The sequence below is a fragment of the Cornus florida genome, unplaced genomic scaffold (genome assembly GCF_030987335.1).
Source record: "Cornus florida cultivar Cherokee Brave unplaced genomic scaffold, ASM3098733v1 CherokeeBrave_3.0.0_Hap2_Chr01, whole genome shotgun sequence".
NCBI lineage: Eukaryota > Viridiplantae > Streptophyta > Magnoliopsida > Cornales > Cornaceae > Cornus > Cornus florida.
The window spans coordinates 15438737-15448468 of record NW_026775571.1 but is presented as its reverse complement, the minus strand read 5'-3'; the positions used below and the strand labels follow the sequence as shown (position 1 = coordinate 15448468).

Here is a 9732-nt window from a genome sequence, read left to right as displayed (position 1 = left end):
TCTCAATCAACCATATATAGACATGCAATTAATATAAATAAACTAGTGGAGAGATCAATTCCCAAATAATCACACATAAGACAATATGTAATCACATAGAGAATTAATAGAAATAATTAATCCATAGAAATCAAAGGAGAACCCAAGTTTCATTAAATTCACAAGGCTAAAACATTAATCACAAGATATGATTCCCCAAAAAGTATAAAAGAGATAAAGGTTTAGATTACAAACTTAGGGCTCATCCAAGCCCCAAGGAGAAGCCTAGCCAATCATGGAGGAGGTGGGTGTGATCTTGGAATCCTTAAGGGCAATCCCCAAAAATGGTTCCATCTCCTTCCCCTTTTTCTTTGTTGAATTTTAGAGAGAATATGTGTAGATTTTGAGATGCGTTCTTGGTGCCTCCACTCTTCTCTTTTCTTCTAACTCTAATTTCTAACTTTTCTAGAAAGAAAAAATAAAAATTACAATAAAATAAAATTGAAGACAAAAGATATATTACAAAATGGTTCAGTTCCCTTTAAATACAAGGTTCTTGGAGTAGTGAACAAGTCAGAAAATAAGCCCCTAAAATATCCAATCCCGCAGCTATGTTGTAAGTACAATTTGGGCGCGCAAGAATTAGACAGCTCCCTGCCAGTGTATTTTTTATCGATTGAAGAAATCTTCGATTGATCGAAAAATTCTCGATCATCCAAAAATTCAGCATTTTTTACCTTTTTTCGGATTTTTCTAAAATCTTCTTGGAACTTTTGCTCGACTCTAAAAAGGCTGTAATGGACCATTTTTAGCCCGTTTAAACCTTGTTGACCTGAAATAGACTAAAACACAAATAAGTACTAAAACGGGAAAATAAAGATAGATGAATGGACTAAAATACCCTAACTTAGGTGCTAAAATGCGTCACATTTGAGCACTCATTATCTACTTTCTTTGGCTTTAATTTACTTTGCATTGCTTAATTTCAATTGAACATTAGAGTAACAAACCAAACCAAACTCTTTTCAATCTCTTGATCTATTAAGCCAAGTTTAATTCCAAGTACCTTCAAATCCCTGTGGATGATCCCTTTCTGACTATACTTCATTATATTAGAGTTAAGTGGTTTTATATGCACACTTGACACATTTTTCCAGCACATTTCCAAAGTGTACACACATTATTGTGGCACGCACGAGGGGAGCATCAATCCACAAGGAAACACTCTCCTTCATTGATGGGATGTTGGCTCACGTTGAACACATTAAGCTTAACCATTATATTGTCAAAAGAGATGTCCATAATGCTGAACCTATAATTGATAGTTGCATTAGTGGTGGCAAGGAATGGTCTTCCTAAGATGATAGGAATGTGATTAGTGGGATTGGGGACCCGCTCGATATCTAGCACAACAAAATCAACTGAAAAGTAGAATTTATCAACCTTAATGAGGATGTCCAAGACAATTCCCCTAGTCTTCTTGGTAGATCTATCGGCTAATTGGAGTACTACCAAAGTTGGCTTCAAGTCACTCAAACCTAATTGCATATACACGGAGTAAGGAATGAGGTTAACACTTGGCCCTCAATCAAGAAGAGCCCTACGAACCTCATGGGTCCCAATGACACAAGAAATGGTTGGAGCACCGGGGTTTCTTAACTTAGGCGAGGTGTTATGTAGAAAGATGGAGCTCACTTGCTCCATGAGAAGCACTTTCTTAGGGCTTTGTCCCCTACTCTTCCTCGTTTGAGTACACAAGTCCTTCAAGAACTTGGCATAGGGTGGAATTTGTCTAATAGCATCAAGAAGAGGAAGGTTGATTTAGACTTGCTCAAAAACCTCCGTCATGTCATGGATTTTTTCCTCTTGTCTCCCAAATGGTGAAGTCTCTCTTAAAGCGTGAGGAAATGGAGCTTTTGGCTCATAAAGCTTTTCTAATTGGGGAGATGATGATGATGATAATGATGGAAGGTTCTTTTTAGAACCACTTGCATCAAATGAAGTAAGAATGGGATTTGGAATGGGACGGGGGCAACCATTTGGTTACACACTGGTTCACTAACTTCACTTGGTCTCTCTACCCTATTGTCAACTTGCTTACCACTTCTCAACATGGTTATAGCTTGCACTTACTCATGGGTGGTAAATCCTGATGAAGGACTTGTTTCCACCATGTATTGCACCTTAGGATTAGGCTTAGAATGGCTGGGCAACTTACCCTTCTCTCTTGTATTCAACGAATTAGCTATTTACCTAATTTAGATTTCTTGCTTTTATATGGATTAAGAATGAGAGTGGAGTAATTGATTGTTAGCTTTAAGACTACCTAAGGCCGCCAAAACCTTGTCCTTAAATGTGAATTTCCTAGGAGGTGCTTGAGGTAGATGAGAGTAAGATTAAGAATTGGAAGCTTAAGGATTGGAGTGGTGATTCCCATGGTGGGGAGAATAAGATGAAGGATGATACCCTTTAGAATTTGCATTTTGGAGATGAGGGGGCACATACTTTGCTTGGAAACTTTGACCTTGAGGAGGATTTGCACTGTCTCCTTAATTTTTCCAAGAAAAGTTTGGATGATTCGCCCACCTCGAATTGTATTGATTAGAATAGGGATCGTTCCCTTGATAAATGAAAGTAGCATTTATTTATTCTTAAGACTCACTTGGACAGACTTGTCCAAGAGGACAATTGGAAGTATTGTTAGTGTAGCTAGAACAAGTGATGCATATTTCATTATGATTATGGGAAGAAGATGATAATTGATTTGCCGAGCTTTGACTCAAAAGGAATTTATCAAGCTTTTAAGTAAGAGTTTATATCTTGGCAGCAATTTCCATGGAACTATCTACTTGACATAGATTTTTCCTCCCCCCCACATTTAAATTACGACCGCCCCTAGAAAATGAATATTGACGCATTGAATTTTCACTCATTTTTTCAAAAAGATTCCAAATATTATCCTCATGCCTTTCCAAATAGGTGCCTCTACATGAAGTAACAACCATATCTTTGTATGTATCGGATAAGCTTTCATAGAAGCATTGAACTAATTGCGAATTAGGAAAGTCATGATGTGGACACTTATGTAGTAAGTTATTCAAACGCTCTCATGCTTCATGCAAGGGTTCCCCCTCACCTTAAGAAAATTCACAGATAGAAGTTCTCATTGCATTGGTTTTACTTGTGGTGTAATATTTTTTTAAGAATTCTTGTTGCAATTGTGCCCAAGATATAATTATGTTCGCCTCCAAGTTATTAAACCAATATTTTGCCTTGTCTCGAAGAGAGAAAGGGAAAAACTTCATTTTTAAGACTTCCTCCAGAACATCCGTTATTTTCACGGTTGAACAAACTTCAAGAAACTCATCCAAGTGCTTATATGGTTCTTCATTGCTTAACCCATAGAATAGGGGGCACATTTGGATGGTTGAAGCTTTAATCTCATAATGGTGAGCCCTAAAATTTGGTAGCCGGATACATGTCGGGGCATTGTATTCATTATGAGTGTAATGATCACGAATGACCCTTTAAGGATTTGGAACTTGAGCTTCGAGAGGGTACACCACATGACCTTGAGGAGCGTAAACTACTTGAGCTCCGGGAGGGATTTGCACAAAAGGATGTTGTTGCACAAGATTTGGTTGTTGAACTCCTAAGGGCACACCTTGAGGTTCAACATACCCGTGATTATCATTTTGTTCTTCCATTGAAGTGATGGGGTGGTCAAGAGTGGAAATAATTCTACTAGAACTACTTCTTAATTGCTAAATGGAGGATTCAAGATTTTGATTTAGAGGGATGAGAGGAGTATTAAAGGACCTTCTAATATGCATACACAACAACAAGTCAACACAACAACTTCTTCACCATAACAAATCCACAACCTCCACATATGATGTTCTCTTTCTTCTCAATATATCAATGCACAAAATAATGACCTTAATAAAGGCCCATGCTTTTAACAATTAAGTAAATGGTCTTAACAAGGACCTATGCTTGGACAAAAAATTAAACAATGTAATTAGCCTTGACAAGGGTTATCTCTCAAGCATATAATATTGAACAATTATGGTAAAAGAATTCAAAGAAATGCTCACAAAGGTCCCAAGCAACAATGTCAATATTCGATGCTTGCTCTCCTTGTAATCAAGTACCTAATTGAACATAGAGTAATAAATAAGAAAATCAAAAATAAAAAATAAAAAAAATCAAAAGCAAGCAATCAAATGAGCACTAATGCCTAATTTGATTCCAACTAAACAATCAATCCTTGGCAATAACGCCAAAAACGTGATGCGACTTAAGTGTGTGCACAAAAATGTATTACTTTTAACAATGTCAAATGAGCATCACCTTTTAATATTTATAAAAGCCACTTTTACACTAATACAATGAAGTATAGTGAGAAAGGATCATCCTCAGGGATTCAACATGTGCTGGAATCAAATTGAACTTTAACGCTAATGAGATTGAAAAGAGAGTTGGTTTGGTTTGATTAAACTACAATGGAACTTAAAAACATGCAATGTAAATTAAGCTAAAATGAGTAGAGTTTAAGAGATAAGAGAGGAATCTTAGGGCATAAGAATCACCACCAAGCTCATTCACTAAATCACACGCCTTCAACTAATTGGGGAAAATTCATGTTATAAGAAAAATGTGACCACTAATTGCAATAATAAGCATGGATATCAAAATCAAACATGAATTGTCTACTTATCAATAGGTAAACTAAAGTGTAATGCAATTTATCAAGTCTAAGCATAAACCATCATATTAATCAACAATTGTAGCATACATCAATCTAGAGATTAATGTAATTTGCAATAATAAGCCATGGATTATCAAATTCAAGCATAGATTGTCTACCTAACTACAATTAAAATGTAATTAAATTACAATTAAGCAACAATTAAACTAGAGGTGTAGTGTAATCCATCAAGCATAAGCATAATGCATCAAATTAATTGACAAATCCATCCAATAAAAACCATATATAGCCATCACTAAATACAAGTACCACAAGTATCTAGTATAGAGATCAATTCCCAAATAATCACACATAACACACACATGTAATCACATAGAGAATCAATAGGAAGAATTAAACCATAAAAATTAAGGAGAACCCAAGATGTATTATATACATAAGGCTATAGCATCAATTATAATATTAATTCCTCAAAAAAATGAAAGACAAGGGTTTAGATTACAAGCTTAGGGCTTATCCAAGCCCTAAGGAGAAGGCTAGCCATTCATAGAGGGTGGAAATGTCATCAAAGAGTCCTCTAAATCCATCCCTATGCCTTGTTTCATCTTCTTCCTCTTCTTCTTGTTGCTTGAAACCCTAAAGAAATGGTGTATCTAGAGATCTTCTTGCCTCCACTTCAAAACCCTAATGTTTATCTCTAACTTTCTCTCTCTAAAAATATCTAACCATTTACAAAGTGGTCCAATTCCCCTTTTATACAAGATCCTTGGAACCCAAAATAAGTCAGAAATAAGCCCCAAAATGATTCAATCCTGTAGCCATTTGGTAGATGAAGTTTAGGATAAACCGGGTGAAAAATAAGCTGCTACCAGGCTGGTTACGATCAATCCCAAGGGCTTGTAATTGATCACAAGTTACCTACGATCAATTGTGCTGACATGGCTGACCTTATCCGCTGAGCTGTCTTATCTTATCTATTAACTAGGATTTGCGATTGATGATTGGCTGAGCCGGAGCAAACTAGGATTGCGATTGATCGCAATGATGATGTGGCTTACGAACAGTGATGTGGCAACCTCATCTGGATGACTGGATTTTAGGATCGATCGTAGCTGGATGCGATCGATCGCATGTAGGCTGCGATCGATCGCATGTAGGCTGCGATCGATTATATGCCCTTGTTCGGCATTTTTCTGAACTTTTTTTGGATTTTCTCGATACATTTGCATGACTCTTAATACCCCTAATTTTAAAATGATAGTCTCGGTATTTATTTAATTATTTTATTTGTATTTTTAAATTATTTGTAATGATCCGGTCATTTTCCTTCTTTTTATTTTTCTTGAAATTTTACGGATAAATTTTTTCCGTTTAATTTTCTTTTCTGAGTTTTGTCTCTTGTCACATAGTGTCATCTCGAGTGCTTGTAGGTTTCTGAGACTCTTTCGTTTGGATTGACAACTTCCTTTAACGACCGAGTCATTTCCACATTTCCACTTTTCGGACATTATTCACTTTTCGTTCTTTTCCCCATTCTGTACTTTTCCCTATTTTGTCTTTTCTCCATTTGTCACTTTGTTGGCATAACCTCACTTTTTGTGCTCAGAGTTAGTTTTTGACTTTATGTATCTTCATTCTAAGTGGTTCCACGAAATACGTATCTTTACTTTTGCAAAAAAGTACTTTGGTTGCTCCCGGTGTCTATAAGGGCATGGATGCACAGTTCTTTAGAATCTTTTTCTTTTCTTGGGGTGTTTTTCATAAATATATTTTAAAGATATTTTATTTCAGGGGTATCTAAGAAAATATCTTTTGGAAAATATTTTCATTCTGGGGCAGTTTGGCAGTTAACCCTTTTTGTAAGGGCCATTGTGCAATTGACGAAAGTTATTGCAAAATACCCTATTTTGTGCCTGGATCCTCGTACGGGATTTATTTTCACATTTCATCGAGTCGTGAACTCTTAGAATTTCCTTCTGGTTTTCTCCAATTTCAGGGTTGCTGGCCTCGGTTGCCGTAAAACTTGTTTGGGGCACATCTCTTTGCTCGAGACTCGATTTTCGACGTCGTTTCCTCCGTTGTTCAGATTTTCTCATTTTAAATCTTTTTTGTTCACAGAGTTTTGTTGTTTGAGTGTGTTTGCTCAAATTACACTTTTTCGGACCCGGCGAGGCCCTTTCGGGGCACTTTTAGGGTTTCCCTATCAATAGGGGTCTCTAAGTTGAAAAGTCATATTTTTCTCTCTCTCTTGGCCGGCAGCCATGGCAGCCAAGGGGCTGCCACCCTATTCTCTTCTTTTTCGGCCACTTCCCTTGGGTAAAAAGGTATAGTACCTTAGTGTTTTATACTCGCCTTGACAACGCGCATCTTTCTCCCTTACTAGAACCCATTTTTTTACCCTTTTTGAGTTCAGATTTCAAGTTCAAGTTTGGATTTTCATGGTACCTCCTTGGGGTTTAATGATCACCTTGTTGTCCCTTACAAAACCCAAGAGTATCGTAGGATTCAGAGCTCATTTCTTTCGGTGGGGATTTGAGATTTCATCTCAAATGGAGGTAGGGGGTGTTATAATTTACTTTCTTGTTATATTGCATGCTTGTGATGCTTATACAACCTATTTACATGCTTGGATAAAAAATCTAGAGATTTTATTATTTATTTTTCTTGTATGAGATTTAATTTTCCCGTTTGTCCATTGCTTGTTTTAAACATGTGGCTTGATAGAATATTACTCCTTGACGTGTTCATTGACATATATTAAATTGAAGGCATTTGAATAAGTATTGAAGATTTTATTTAATATTTATCTTGAATAAATATTTAATTCATGTGGCCTTAACTAGCTTGAAATCAATATGTGTTACCATATTATATTAGGCCCTAGCATGCTCTTCAACATAGGTGAATTTGAGAGTAATCGGAGATGTTTTGAAATCTAGTAATATTTAATTGATTTGATTAATTAATTTATTTCGAGTGCACTATTCACTCCATTGGATTTTCGGCTTCATATTATGGATGTGCATGCCATATAGTTTCATATATATTAAATTGAGAATATTTGACTAGGTTTTGAAACCTTTCATTTAATTATTTTTTAGTATTAAATTTTAATACTCATGGCCGTATCTTGCATGGAATGTACTTGTATCATGTTCTTAAATCAAGTCTTGGCATGTTGTATAACATACATTAATTTGAGATCATTTGGATAAATTTCAAAATCTAGAGATTTTAATTAAAAGAATTAATTAAAATCCATTCAATGGTTCCATGAGCATGATGAAGTTTCTAACTAAGTTCATGATTTCCTTGACAAGTTCCTTCACGTGTGTCACATTGAGAATAATTGGATGTTTAATTATTTTCCTTGTATAGAACTAAATTCACATGACTGTGTCTTGTATGAAATGAACTTGTCCTCTACATGATCCTTAACATATCTTGTTCATAGAACATTTGGACTTGCCTTGTAATCTTGATAATTTAATCCCTTAGGTAGATTAAATTCCCTATTATGCCTTCCTCGAGTTAATCATGCCTTGATATCATGAATTTAGACTTCCTGTAACTTGATTCCATTTATGTACTTAACGAACATGCTCATTTATCTTGGAATGGTTTAATTACACATGTGATGTTTAGTAAGTGATTGAATCATGTACCTTATACTTATGGTATTTCTACTGCAATGGATTTCTTGTGCTATATATCTTGGTTCCAGTCTATATAGATGCACATTTGTGATTTCTTGACATTACACATGCCATCATAGTTGAGAACTTAGGACATGACTTGTGTGTTCCAAAATCTTGGTTATGCATAAAATGTGGTTAATACATTTCTTGTATTTTGATACAATCTTAGTTGCACAACTTGTTAATTTTGGGACTTGAGATATCAATCAAGAATTGACATGGCTAGGACTTGGTTCTAGTACGGGGGATTGTCCCTCTACAACTATAGTGCGCACTAAGGGAAAGGTACCCATGGGTTAGTAGCCCTAAAGTGATCTCAAGAGTACGGTTTTAATCTGGGCGATATCCGAGTTTCCATATTGGTTGATTTCACTCTTTAAATTTCAAGTTGCTATTCCTTGAAGATTTAAAACTTTTCGTGTTATGTGAAATTTGCCAATCTTGTTTCATTGCATAGATTTTATGCTTCATTCGTGATTTTACTCCTTAAATTTCAGGCGTTGCTTTTTTTGAAGATTTAAGATTCTTTTTGTGTTTTATGGAATATCACATCTTTATTTAATTGCATAGATATTACGCATTATCCTTGATCTTGTGTATAATTCTTTTCGTGTTCCATATAATATCCCATCCTTGTCGCATTGCACAAATATTATGCTTCATCCGTGATTTCATACCTTAAATGTTAAGTGTTGCATTCCTTGAAGATTTAAGAATCTTTTCGTGTTTTGTAGAATGTTCAAACATTGTTACATTGCATAAACATTATGCCTTATCCCTTATTTCATGTATCCTTCTTGTCATGTTGTATGGATTATTTCCAAACCTTGCTTAATTGTATTGGAAATGCAATCATGTTGATCTATATTCAAGCATCATTCTTATCGTGTTCTTTGGATTATTCCAACCTTAATTTGTTTCATATACGTATGTATATCATGATCCTTGTTGATTTATTGTTCTATGGTAGCTTAGGATGCTCCCTGAGTCTTATCTCGACATAGACGTTAGGTGGCTTGACCCTTTTGAACTGTATCATGTTAGTCAAAAAATCTGTAAGAAATCGAGTCGATGCATGCTCATTCTCTATAACTAAACTTGTTTACTCACCCCAAAGTTACTGGGGGGCTGTGTCAGGTATGAAGGCTTGGTTCAGGATGCTCATCATTCATTGGGATAACTTATAACTTTTATGTTCCATTTCATGCAAGTGTTAGCATGAAATGCCATTTTTGTAGCCCTATGTATCAAACATGTATTCTTTGATTCATTATGTGTAATGTGCACATAAGTACACCCTTGTAATGTATTTGACATATTTGAAATGAGGTCGGAGGCCAATGA

At 35.5% G+C, this 9732-nt stretch overlaps 1 non-coding gene across 1 annotated transcript; it reads left to right on the top strand.

Annotated features, from left to right (window-relative positions):
• The first annotated feature begins 3042 nt into the window (after positions 1-3042).
• LOC132283452 (small nucleolar RNA R71) lies at positions 3043-3149 on the top strand. The gene has a single exon (XR_009472036.1). It is a non-coding gene; the product is annotated as a small nucleolar RNA R71 (small nucleolar RNA).
• Positions 3150-9732: the final 6583 nt, after the last annotated feature.